The sequence below is a fragment of the Myotis lucifugus genome, unplaced genomic scaffold (genome assembly GCF_000147115.1).
Source record: "Myotis lucifugus unplaced genomic scaffold, Myoluc2.0 scaffold_1127, whole genome shotgun sequence".
Taxonomy (NCBI): domain Eukaryota; kingdom Metazoa; phylum Chordata; class Mammalia; order Chiroptera; family Vespertilionidae; genus Myotis; species Myotis lucifugus.
This window is the reverse complement of record NW_005872175.1, coordinates 85081-96605: the sequence shown is the minus strand read 5'-3', so window position 1 is coordinate 96605 and position 11525 is coordinate 85081. Positions and strand designations below refer to the sequence as shown.

Sequence of the window (11525 nt, the reverse complement as noted above, 5' to 3'; positions counted from 1 at the left end):
CCGAGGCCGGGCACCGCGAGCTTTCTGTTCCGCGCCGAGCCGGCCTCTCGGGGACGTGCCCCCGCGCTCCCGGTCCGTGCGGTTGGGGCGGACGTGGCGAGAGTGATTCTTTGAAAGCAACCAGCTACCGACAAGCTCCGGAAGAAAACGCGAACCCCCGAACCTGGTCATTATACCGGCTCTGGGGGGACCACTGTTTGTGGGTGCAGCTGGCGCCCGCCCGTGCGGGCATCGGGTGGAAGGAGCTGCGGGAGCCGCCGCCGCTGTGACGTTTGCATTGATAACCGGCTCTCCCCTCCGTGTGGACGGTGCATTATCACCGCAAAGTCCATGCGATGATGGCTTATCAGCAAGTCATCTCTTAAGAATGAGTCTCACTCACCAGAATGCTCGCTTGCTCGCCCGAATGTCATCCCTGAAGATTTTATTTGTGGTGAAAGGTTTATTCTCCAGCCTTTGAAATACAGCGGCTTCCCTCCCCCCCCCCACCTCCTTGTCAAGAGGGTTAAAATTCACTTGAATCTGTTGGTATAAACACTTTCATTGTGAGCTGCTCAGTAAAGTCTCATTTGAACTCTGCATTTTAATGTTCTTGACAATAGTGACATTCATACTCCAGGAGGGAACTCCATCGGGACCGTTTTCATGTTGCAGTAGTGGTTCGGGTCCGGGACCCTTCTGTCTGCCGAGCGTTCCAGGACATTCTATTCCAGAATTTCCCTCCGTGTTTAACCTTTGGATGTGGGCATCGAACGTGTAGAAAATGCATTTGTGAAGTGTGAATTGCATAAGTAATACTCGTATGAAAAGTAGAAGGTTCCAGGCTGCCCCTGGCCCTGGGGTCGCAGCTGGAGTCAGTGGAGGCTTTGTGCCTGTAAGTGGCGCCCAAGGGTTTGGAATTTTTCCTTATTTTACAGAATTAGGGGCTTTTTCTTCCAATGTACTGTCTTTGAAGAAAAATTACAGTGTTACTCTCCAGTGAGCAGGCTATTGTGAGTTTGGTGGATATAATTACTCCATCCTATTTTTGTAACAAAAAAGCCTGGCTATCAGTTTGCTGGCCCCGGGAACGGAGGAGGTGTCTGCGCTTGTAAATGTTGGTTTTTGTTTAAAACTGAAGCTGTTTCGTAGGCTGCTTTATACCTCATGGCACTCAGCTTTCACTTCCTGTTGGACGCTGGGAGGCTAAAAATACAACGTAGTGATTTAAAAAAAAACTTCTTTTTACTGAAGGAGGTATAGAAACATGATTACCTAGAATAAAAATTTTTTAAATTAAGTTGGCGATCTTATAAGATCATAGAAGTAGTTACGTAAGTGAGCCTTCCACGAATGTGTGTGTTTTGTAGCTGAGTGGTCTCCGAGTGGGTTCTGTTTTGAACCAGGTAGGGGATTAATGCATTCTTCAGAGATTAACCTTATTAAATATGACTCTGAAAGAGAAATGTGAGAGCCGGCGTTGGTGCCAGCTCTTGTTTTCCTTTCCTATCTGATGCTGGCGAGGGGACTGGTCCGCCGGCATTCCTCCGTGCAGCAGCTCCACTCCCCAGGCACAGGCAGGAAGCAGTCCTCCTCCTCGAGCAGAGGGTGCACGTCCCAGACACCGTCCGACCTGTGACCTGTGGCAGGAAGGTTGCCACATAGGGAAGGAGGCGTGGCCGTCGCCTCCAGCCGGGCTGGGCCAGCTGCAGCTTGCCTGGCGTCTGAGCGGCCTGCTGGCCCAGCTGCCAGGAGAAATGACGGGGTGGCCAGGCAGTTCCCGGGACGGGTCCCCCGAGGGGAAAACGGGGCACTCAGTGCTCCGAGTGAGAAAGGACAGGGCAGCCGATGCATTTCCTGCCCCCGCGCCAGGTGAGAGGCGTTTGGCCGCGGTGGCGTGGGAAAGTGACCGTTGGTCACGGAGCCCTGGAGCCGCTCCGCCTCTCACCTGCGACGCTTCGCTGGTGTCAGCCTGACAGGTCTGTCCTGGGCTCGGCTTGTCCTCAGTCCTGGCCGCCTCACGCCCGAAGCCGAAGTTAGACCACGCTGAGCAGGGGAGCGGTGGAAGGTTGATGGGAGGGACTGGGCCAGGGATGAGCCCACGTTGTCTCAGAAAGACTTGAAGGACGGACGTTTTAAACGGGAGCGAGATTGTCAGGAGCCGGCGGAGAGCCAGCGGCCCCTTCCAGGGGCGAGAAGAGGGCGTCGCCGTGGCCGGAGCTCGCTGAGGGAGCAGTAGGGTGTGCAGGGCCTTTTCCGTGGTCACCCTCCCTGTGGCGTCATCACGGCTGCACCGATTCCGTGTTTGAGGCGGGAACTCGTGCGCGATGCTGAAGCCGTCACACAGCCCAGGAGCTGGGCTCAGGTCCTGACTGCGCGGACCCCTCCCCCCCCTCTGTGTTGCCTCCGTTTCTCTTTCAAATTAACAACCAGACTCACAGGCCTCAGGCGGAAGCTGCCCTGTCACGCTGGCAGGTTTCTCTGCGGGACCAGCGCCAGCCCCGCTCGCGCCTGTGGCCCGGCCGCGCCGCAGTGCAGCCAGCCTCGCCCCCCTGGCGGCCGGGGAGGCGGAGTGGGTGGAGCGCCTGGTCGATGTCTCGCTCCTGCTGATTCATGTTACGGGAGACGTTGACGTCCCTCACGGAGAGAACGCTCCCTGGGCTGCCTGCCCCCGGGTCGGCTTCAGACCGTCCGCCCAGCGTTGGCCTCGGTCTGCGTGAGGAGGAAAAGGCACCTCATGGACCGTCCTGTTGGTAGATCACTGGACGAACACGTGTTACATACAACCCCACGTCCACTGCAGTGACACAGGGGACCCCCAGATCAGACACGTGTGCTCGGACTCAGCGCATGGCCCACACTGTGCCCCTCTGACTTCTGGGGAGTCGGGGGCCCCCAGGTTAGTGGTGGAGGGGCAGCGTTCGTCTCTGCCTCTGGCCTCCTTGTTCCTGGGACGGACGCGGGTCAGGGCTTCGTTGCCACTGGATGGAAGACGCAGTCTCGGTACCAGGTGATTTCCCACCACTTCTGCCTGTGCTCTTAGCCCACAGGAAGCTCACGGAAGAGAGCGTGGGGGGCGAGAAGCTCAGCGCCTGCCGTCGCCAGTTCTAAATCTGTCTTTCTTAGGAGAAACCAGCTCTGCTGGCTGAGAACAAGACGAGGAAACGTAACTGTGAGCTCCAGGGCTGCTCCTGGCCGGCTGTCGGCTGTCGGACAGCCCCGGCTGCTGGGAGTGGAGGAGCCTGAGCCCCAGCCGCATGCGCGGGCGGTTTCGTAGGTTGAGATGGGTCAGGAGCTGTGGGTGCTCGAGGCCCAGCGAGCGCCTTTTCCTGAAAGGACTGCCACCTGGGCCTTCCTCGTGGACCCCAGGCCTCTGGAGGCTGGAGGAGGCCCCGCCCTGGCATGGCGCCCGGTGAGGGGTGGGCGAGGGGGGAGGGTCCTGGAGGTGGCGGAGGCTTCACTCCTGACCACAGATGTGGTCCTTTAACTGCTACACCACTGAGCCCCCTGCCGGCGGGTCCGGCGTCCTCGCTGTCCTCACCCCCGGCTGGAGTCTGGCCCCGGGAACGGTACCAGGTGCCGTGGGTTAGGAGGGACTCGTTTTCTCCAGGTGCCGTGTTGAAACCGGTGGGTCCGAAGGCGGCAGTAGCCACTGGTGTGGTCCGTGTCTGCTCAGGCGCCGGCCAGGCCTGTTTCCCAGGAGGCTGGGTGTGGGCGCCTGCTTCTGACGAGTAGGAGGCGGTGACAGTGACTGGTTTTATGAAGTGAAAGTCGCCAGCTCAGCACCTGAGTGCAGCTGGAGCCGTGCTGGGGGGCCAGGTGCTGGGAATGGAGGCTCTGCCGTCGGAAAGTGCCTGGCGTTTGGGCTGAAGGTGGGCCTCCCGGTGTGAGCCTGACCGTCCTGCCTCGTGCCCGTCGTCCCCGTGGACGACACGTGAGCAGATGGGTCCCAGCTCGCCGGCTCCTCTGCCCCCGCCAGCCTCGGCGATGCCTTTGGCCCGGGATGGGCCCGGCCCTGGTGGAGGCTTCGGGCCTCGCGTGCGGGTCACGCTGCCCTTCCAGTCTGCTCTCCATGTTGGTAGCCAAAGGGATCATTTAAAATAAACCTGGTTATCGTATTTTTCCTCTGGGAAAAGAAGCTCGTTTTTAAAAATTAGTAAATGGAGTAATTTAACTTAAAAACCTCCCAGTGTTTCCATTTGGAAAAGCCCAGAGAATCTGTGACGTGCCTGGGGAGTCCCCGCGGCCTGGCCCCTGCTCCCACAGGATGGTTCTCTCTCAGGGCCTCAGTCAGCAGCACCGCCTGCCACCGGGCCTTTGCACGCCCACACCCACTGCCGGGAACACTCCCTAGTCCGCTCTCATCGTTCCATCTTAGCTCACTGGTGTGACCTTACAGGCTATCTCACGCCCTGCCCAGGCACAGACCCCAGGGGCAGCGCCCGTGGTGGGTGGGACCCAGCGTCTGGCAGGAGCCCTGGCACCGAGCAGCACTCAGCAGATACCTGTTGACTCAGTGGACGAGGTGCTGGCAGCCTGGCACGTGCACGTGGGGGGCCATCTGTTCTTCCCCTTCCGTCCGCGCAGCGGGGGCCAAGCTGAGGTTCCCGGGAAAGCCTAGCAGTCGGCGCTCCCAGGTTCCTGCGGGTGGACGCCCGGGAGGGCCTGGCTGTTAGACACGCCGGTGCCTCTCACCCTCGGTGCCTCCCGCGAGGGCGGACTGGCCGGGCGTGGAGGGAACAGTGCGCTGCAGGGTCACCTGCAGGGCGGAGAGGACTGCTCTGCGTGTAATTCTGCACTCCCATGGGAGCTGAGCGTGTGTGCGTGTACGTGTGTGCGTGTGTGTCCCCATGTGTGCGTGTGTGCGTGTGTCCATACACACGTATAGGCACCAGGTATTAGCGTTAGTGTGACGATTCCTTCCGTCAAGTCCTCAGAATGTCGTGTAAACTTCAGGCCACATTTCGGATCTTGTCCTAATCGCTGTACTTCACCCCAAATATGTTAATTTGTTACTGACAGTCATTCCACTTGGGACAAGTAGAAGTTCGAGCTGGCGTTAACGCAAGGATTTTCGCTTGGCTGGTGTGGCTCAGGGGTTGAGTGTCGACCTATGAACCAGGAGGTCAGGGTTCAGTTCCCGGTCAGAGCACCTGCCCAGACTGTGGGCTCGATCCCCAGTGTGGGGCGTGCAGGAGGCAGCCGATCCATGATTCTCTCTCATCATTGATGCTTCTCTCTCTCTCTCCCTTCCTCTCTGAAATCAGTAAAAATGTATTTTTTTAAAAAGCAAGGATTTGCTGGGCAAGCACTGCATGAGGTTCCAGGAGCCTGGAGGAGCCGAGGGCCCAGGTGCTGGTAGCTGAGCCCGCAGCCCTTACCGAGCTCAGCGCCGGGAGGGGAGCCCTGGCCGCCAGAGGCTGTAACCGGACCGGCTTTGAAGTTCTCTGATTTACACTTGGACCTGGGCTCCGGGGCGGCTCGGCCTCGCGGACGCCTCCTTCGGGGAGTGTTTTTGCAGCCTGGCGTGCAGTCCCTGAGAGGCAGCAGCCGTGAGAAGGGCTGGCTGTGGGCGAGGCCCTGAGAGCCAGGAGAGAGGACGTGCTCCCTCAGACGGGGGCCACCTGGCGTCGGCCCGGAGTTCACACACCTGCACAGCCTCAGGGTTATGCGTGGACACAGCGCAGCACTGCCGGCCCTGCCTCTTGGGCAGCCGGGTCCTTGTTGGTAAAATGAGTGAGATCCCGTGTGCATGGCGACCGAGGCCCGTTCCAGGGTTGTCCCGTTTCTCCCGCCGGGGAGCTGAGCTGGGAAGCCGGCAGCACCTGGTGCCGAGAGGAGCAAACGCCTGGCTGACCCGGGGGAGCGGCTCCTGCGGCCTCGGGCACACGAGGGGCGCCTTCCCTTAGAATCCCCACCGTCGGCGCTGCTGTGAGGAACGCCTGCGGGCTGTGTACGTGGGAACGTGTGTGGCTTTGTCTGTTGGCCATGTTGTGCTCTGCAGTTTCTTTAGAAACTTAGTCATTGGTCACCAGGAATATACTGACGTCTCCTGGTGAGACTGGGCGGCGTCAGGAGTGTCTTCACGCTCTAAAGATGTTTTGAGACACACGTTTCACAGTCCTCGCTTTCCTCTCCTTCAGAATGATTGCTGCGTCTGTTACTTGTTGCCTGGATCTCTGTGGTATTCCTAAACTCTCCCTGGGCAATAAGCCAGATGACTTTCATTGAACCTTGGGTTTTTGAAGACGTGCTAGATTACTGTAGACGTTAATGTACCTGGAAACGCGTGAGCGTTCTCATCTCAGTTTACTTTGAATTTTGAGAATGTGTTTCAGTTACTCTGGGTCAGCGCGCCTCCTGCCGTTACACAAAGTCCTTACGTGTGGGATTCAGAATTCATAGGATAAAACATCTTCATAAAATGATCGCTCAATCCTGAAAGCAACAGGAGTTATTTTTAAATGTGTGTCTTCGTCACCCAACAGGAAGGATTGCACTGTGCAGCCTGCTGGAGCTGCTTGCTTCTCAGCAGTCCTGGTGGTGGTTTGGATGACGGGCGTGGAGCTGTCTTTTTCATGGCTGCGTAGTATTCCACCGTGTGGACGGCTCGTGACCCGGTTTCCTGGTTTTAGACATTTATGTCATGTGTTCTCGGTTGTTACGCTCGGCTTCAGGGACTACCATTGCGTGTGGATTTTTGTGTTCTGTAAAATGTTCAGAAGTGGAATTGCCGAGTCAAAGGACATGCGTCCGAGACGCGGTCACATGGCCGTGGCCCTGAGCAGCGCCGGCCGGGCCCGTTGGCTCTGGCGTGCGGGCGGCCCAGCGCCCTGGCGGAGAGCGGTGTTCGCTTCCCGTGCTGGTCTGTGAGCGTCTGTGTGAGGAGCTTCGCTCTGACTTCCTGCGGCTGCTTCTCTCCACGTGGTGTTGTGGGTGGGGTTTCCGGGACGGTGGTCGTCTGTCGTTTCTTCTGTGTTCGGTCTCAGGGACCCGCCTCTTAGAGAGTGAGGGCAGAGCCCTGCTGGCCGCCCTCGGTCCCCTCGCCCCATCGCTCCCCAGCTCACCCTCTTTTCCTCCAAGAGCTTCCGTGGGTTCCTCTCTCTGGAACACGCGTGGGCCCCGCTGTGCTGCTGTGTTGAGTCTAACGCAGGCGCCTGAGCGGGTGGGCTTCCTGCTCTTGGTGCTGACATTTCGGAGCTGCGGCCTCGGGGCAGTGCTTGGTGCCCAGCAGAGTGTGGCTGCCGTGGGACTTGCACCCCGGGCCCGAGGGCACTCGGAGGGGGGCTGGGTCCCCCAGGGGCCTGCGGATGGGAGGGGCGGAGGCAGCGTTTCCTGGGAGGGAGGCTGGGGCCTGCCAGGCCCTGAGGAATGCGGAGAGGTCAGCAGGTGGAAGGGGCCGGCAGTTTCGTGGCCTCGGGGTCGGGGCGTGGCAAGGGCCGCCTGGGGGAGGGGACCTGGGGGAGGCCTGCTGGGTCCGTCCCCTCATGGAGCGCAGGGGGCAGGCGGCCCGGGCCCTCCTGGGTCGGCTCCTGCTTCAGGTCAGCAAACACAGCGCTTCCTGCCGCCTCGGTGCTCGGTGCTCCCTGGCCAGCCCCCAGGTGTCCCCTGAGGACAGAAGAAAGCCTTTGTCGCCTGTCAGGTAACCACAGGGCACTCGGAAGTGGGTCAGGAGGCCCGGAGAAGGGCTGCCTCGGCTGGTGTGGGCGGCCAGGGCGCGGGGCTGGGCCAGGCCTGTCGCCCCAGCAGCCTGGGAACCGCGGGGCAGCCCCTCGGCCCAGCCTGGTCCTGCGCTGGCGCGGCTGCTGGGTTGGTCGCCTTCGAGCGGCACGGGCGCAGGGACGTGGTTCGGAGCCGGGCCGGGAGTCAGCCCGCCGCCCTTCCCGCCCTCGGCCCAGGGAGGCCCCGCCTCTGCGCCTCCACTTTCCCCTCTGGGAATGGGAGAGTGGGGTGAGTAGGTGAGGGAGGAGGCGCTCAGTAAACAAACGCTCGTGACCTCACAGGTGAGGGGGGAGCGAGGCCCCGAAGGCAGTGGCACAGGCTGTGCCGCCCTGAGAGCCGCTGGGTCCCCATTGTTAGAGATTGATGGAGGGAGAGCACCCCTGGGGGGGGGGGGGCAGGTCCCCCTGGGCCTCACTTCCTCCCCTGTGACAAGAAGAGGTCCGCTCTCGTGACGTCTGGGCTCCCTTCACGCTCTAGCAACTTCCCAATTTAAAACATTTCTTACGGCTAAATTTATTTTAACTATTGAAACAATTCATTTTTTGAACTTACAAACTCATGGAATTTTAAACCTGGTGCCAACTATAAAGAAAACACAAATGGAAAGCAGTGAAGGCTCAGAAAAGAGAAAAGTCCTATTTGTTAACTGATATCAAATGATGAGAAAATATTTAAAAAAACGTAACTGCTGGGAGAGTAGTATTGCAAAGTGGAGGAAACAAATTAGGGCAAAGTAGTTAGCGCGTGCGTGTGTGTGTGTGCGTGTGTGTGTGTCTGTGTGCGTGTGTGTGTCTGTGTGTGTCTGTGTGTGTGTGTGCCTGTGTGTGTCTGTGTGTGCGTGCGTGTGTGTGTCTGCATGTGTGTGTCTGTGTGTGCGTGTGTGTCTGTGTGTGTGCGTGTGTGTGTGTCTGCGTGTGTGTGTGCGTGTGTGTGTTCAGTAATAGACTTGGAGAGCAGTTTGGAAACAGTTTAAATCTAATTTTGGTAACTTTACAATTAAAAACTCTCTCTTTCCCTCGACTTCAGTGTGAGGAAGGGACCTTTCCGGGGATCACCTCTGTGGGCAGAGCAGTCCCCTGGCTTTTCCTGTTGTTTACAAAGCCCTTTCACATGCACAGTGTGTACGCATGTGTACATGTGTGTAGACGTGTGTGCTTTGTTGTGCATCGTTACAGCGTCTGTGTGCAATGTGTACATAAGATACAGTTTTAGTGACACTGGGTTACATTGTTTCTGAATCGTGACGCCTCAGATTTAATTGTGTTTGGGGTTCTTGTCACATCATCTGGACAGAGGCAAGTTCTGGGCAGTGTGAATTGCACGATCAGTCTTTTTCTTTTTACTCTAATAACTTGGGGCTCAAGTTCTAGAAACTTGTGACTTTCAAATAGACCTGGAGCAGGACTGTTAACTGTTTCAGTCACGGGGTTGCACCAGCCGGAAGCACATTCACACAGAACTGAGCCCTCGCGGTTCTGCGCCCTCCGGACGGACGCCTCCGGCTTTCTCGCTGAGCACGGCGCCCAGCGGGCACCACTGGGGTCCCGGTTCCTGGTGGTGACGGAGACCCGCCCCTCCCGCTGCCCCCACCCACGTCCTTCCTCGCCCTGATTGCGGGATGGGTCACGCAGACCTGGGAGCAGACACTGCTCATGAGCCAGACGCGGCTGATAAGGAACAGAGCAAAGTCCTCTGAGCCTGGGTGGCGGGGCCTGTGCTGCCCGCCCGCGGCGACCTGACAGCTGGCTGCCAATTGCGTCACCTGTGAACGCGGCAGCGCCTGTCTGCACACGCACCGAGTGACCGGCGGTTTCCCGAGTGGACAGTGGCGTTCCCTCCGCTGCCGGAGGCCTGCTGGGCGAGTTAAATGGAGCAGAGACAGGAGAGCAGGGCCGGCCTGGTGGGGGCGGGTCCAGGTGGCAGCTCAAAGAGAAAGGCTTGTGCTCAGCAACTTCCTGCCTTCTCTCCTCCCTCCCACTTCCGGCCAAGCTCTGGTGGAGGATGCAGCCACCAGTGTCGGAAGTCAGCTTCTCTCTAGTGAGCAGCTTGCTACAGAGACGTGCTCGGGATCCGTGTAACGTGCTCAGGATCCGCGTGTAGCATGCTCAGGATCCGTGTGTAGCGTGCTCAGGATCCGCGTGTAGCATGCTCAGGATCCGTGTGTAGCGTGCTCAGGATCCGCGTGTAGCGTGCTCAGGATCCGCGTGTAGCGTGCTCAGGATCCGTGTGTAACGTGCTCGGGATCCGTGTAACGTGCTCAGGATCCGCGTGTAGCATGCTCAGGATCCGTGTGTAGCATGCTCAGGATCCGCGTGTAGCATGCTCAGGATCCGTGTGTAGCATGCTCAGGATCCACGTGTAGCGTGCTCAGGATCCGCGTGTAGCGTGCTCAGGATCCGCGTGTAACATGCTTGCTTCTTGCTGAGGGTTCCTCCTGACGCCCGTGTCACAGGTTTTAATTACTAAAAACACATTAGATTAATCACTAATGTCTGAGGAGAGCGTGTGGGCTGGCCGTACACTGAGGAAGTGGCCTTGCTTTTCTGTTTGTTTCTTACCCAGCGCATGTGCACACACTTGCACACGCACCTTGCTCCAGTGCTGCCTTCTCCCTCCCAGCGGCACGTGTTGGGGTCTCGCTGGCGCGGGTGTGCAACGAGCTGGGTACACAGGACTCTGTGGAGAGCCAGGTTCCTGTCGTTCCCCTCCCCCCCCCGCCCCCCGGCCGCTCAGGCCTTTCTTAGAGACAAACCTCACGACAGATCTCTTACTGAGCATCGACAGGGCTTGCAAACGTGATCAAATCCGCTTTTCACGTTGGGTTCCTAACCCTCACTTTTATCTCCAGGCTCGTGTCCTTCCTCATGTTGTTACCTTGGCCCACAGGGTGTCGTTCCCTGTGGGTGTGGACACGTGAGCCACGCTTTCTATTAGCTGAAGCCAGAGCGTTTCTAACTGTGCAGGCGGCCAGGCCTGTGCCAAGCCCACCTCCACCAGCAGCCTCGTGCCATGAGCAGCAGTGACAGCAGTGACCAAGCCGGGTGCCCTCGTCACACGGCTCCCCGAGCCCGCTGCCCGTGCCCTCGTTACACGGCTCCCCGAGCCCGCTGTCCGTCCCTCGTCACACGGCTCCCCGAGCCCGCTGTCCGTGCACTCGTCACACGGCTCCCGGAGCCCGCTGTCCGTGCCCTCGTCACACGGCTCCCCGAGCCCGCTGCCCGTGCCCTCGTCACACGGCTCCCCGAGCCCGCTGCCCGTGCACTCGTTACACGGCTCCCTGAGCCCACTATCCGTGCACTCGTTACACGGCTCCCCGAGCCCGCTGTCCGTGCCCTCGTTACACGGCTCCCCGAGCCCGCTGGCCGTGCCCTCGTTACACGGCTCCCCGAGCCCGCTGGCCGTGCCCTCGTCACGCAGATATTAGTCTAAGGCTGACATTCGGTACAGAGTTCTGCCCAGTGACTGTCACTCGTCTGTTGTTTGCTCTTCCCCATCACACAAGCAGCACATGCCCACCCCCAGGGTGTTCTCAGGCATCTTCCCTGGTAGCTCTGAGAGAACACACAGGCCCCCCACCCACCCACGGTCCTCCCGACCTTCGTCCCTGCAAACCCGCAGGCCCCCCACCCGAGGGCCCCCCAATCCACGGTCCCCCCAACCCACGGTCCTCCCGACCTGCGTCCCCCAAACCCGCAGGCCCCCGCACCTGGGCCTCTGGCAGTCCTTCGATACGACCTTTGTGTTGACCTCGCGAGAGGTCTCTCGTTAAAAATGACACCAGCTCTGTGCCACGATGCATCCTTCACTCTACGGTCCCTGACGTC

The 11525-nt window shown here is 59.3% G+C and overlaps 1 protein-coding gene across 1 annotated transcript in view; it reads left to right on the top strand.

Moving 5' to 3' along the window:
• The first annotated feature begins 2957 nt into the window (after positions 1 to 2957).
• MAP3K1 (mitogen-activated protein kinase kinase kinase 1) overlaps positions 2958 to 11525 on the top strand; it is a 40525-nt gene continuing 31957 nt past the window's right edge. The window contains exon 1 of the mRNA XM_023748084.1: positions 2958 to 2989. The gene's annotated coding sequence lies outside the window, so the exon portion shown is untranslated. The remainder of the gene's footprint in view (positions 2990 to 11525) is intronic.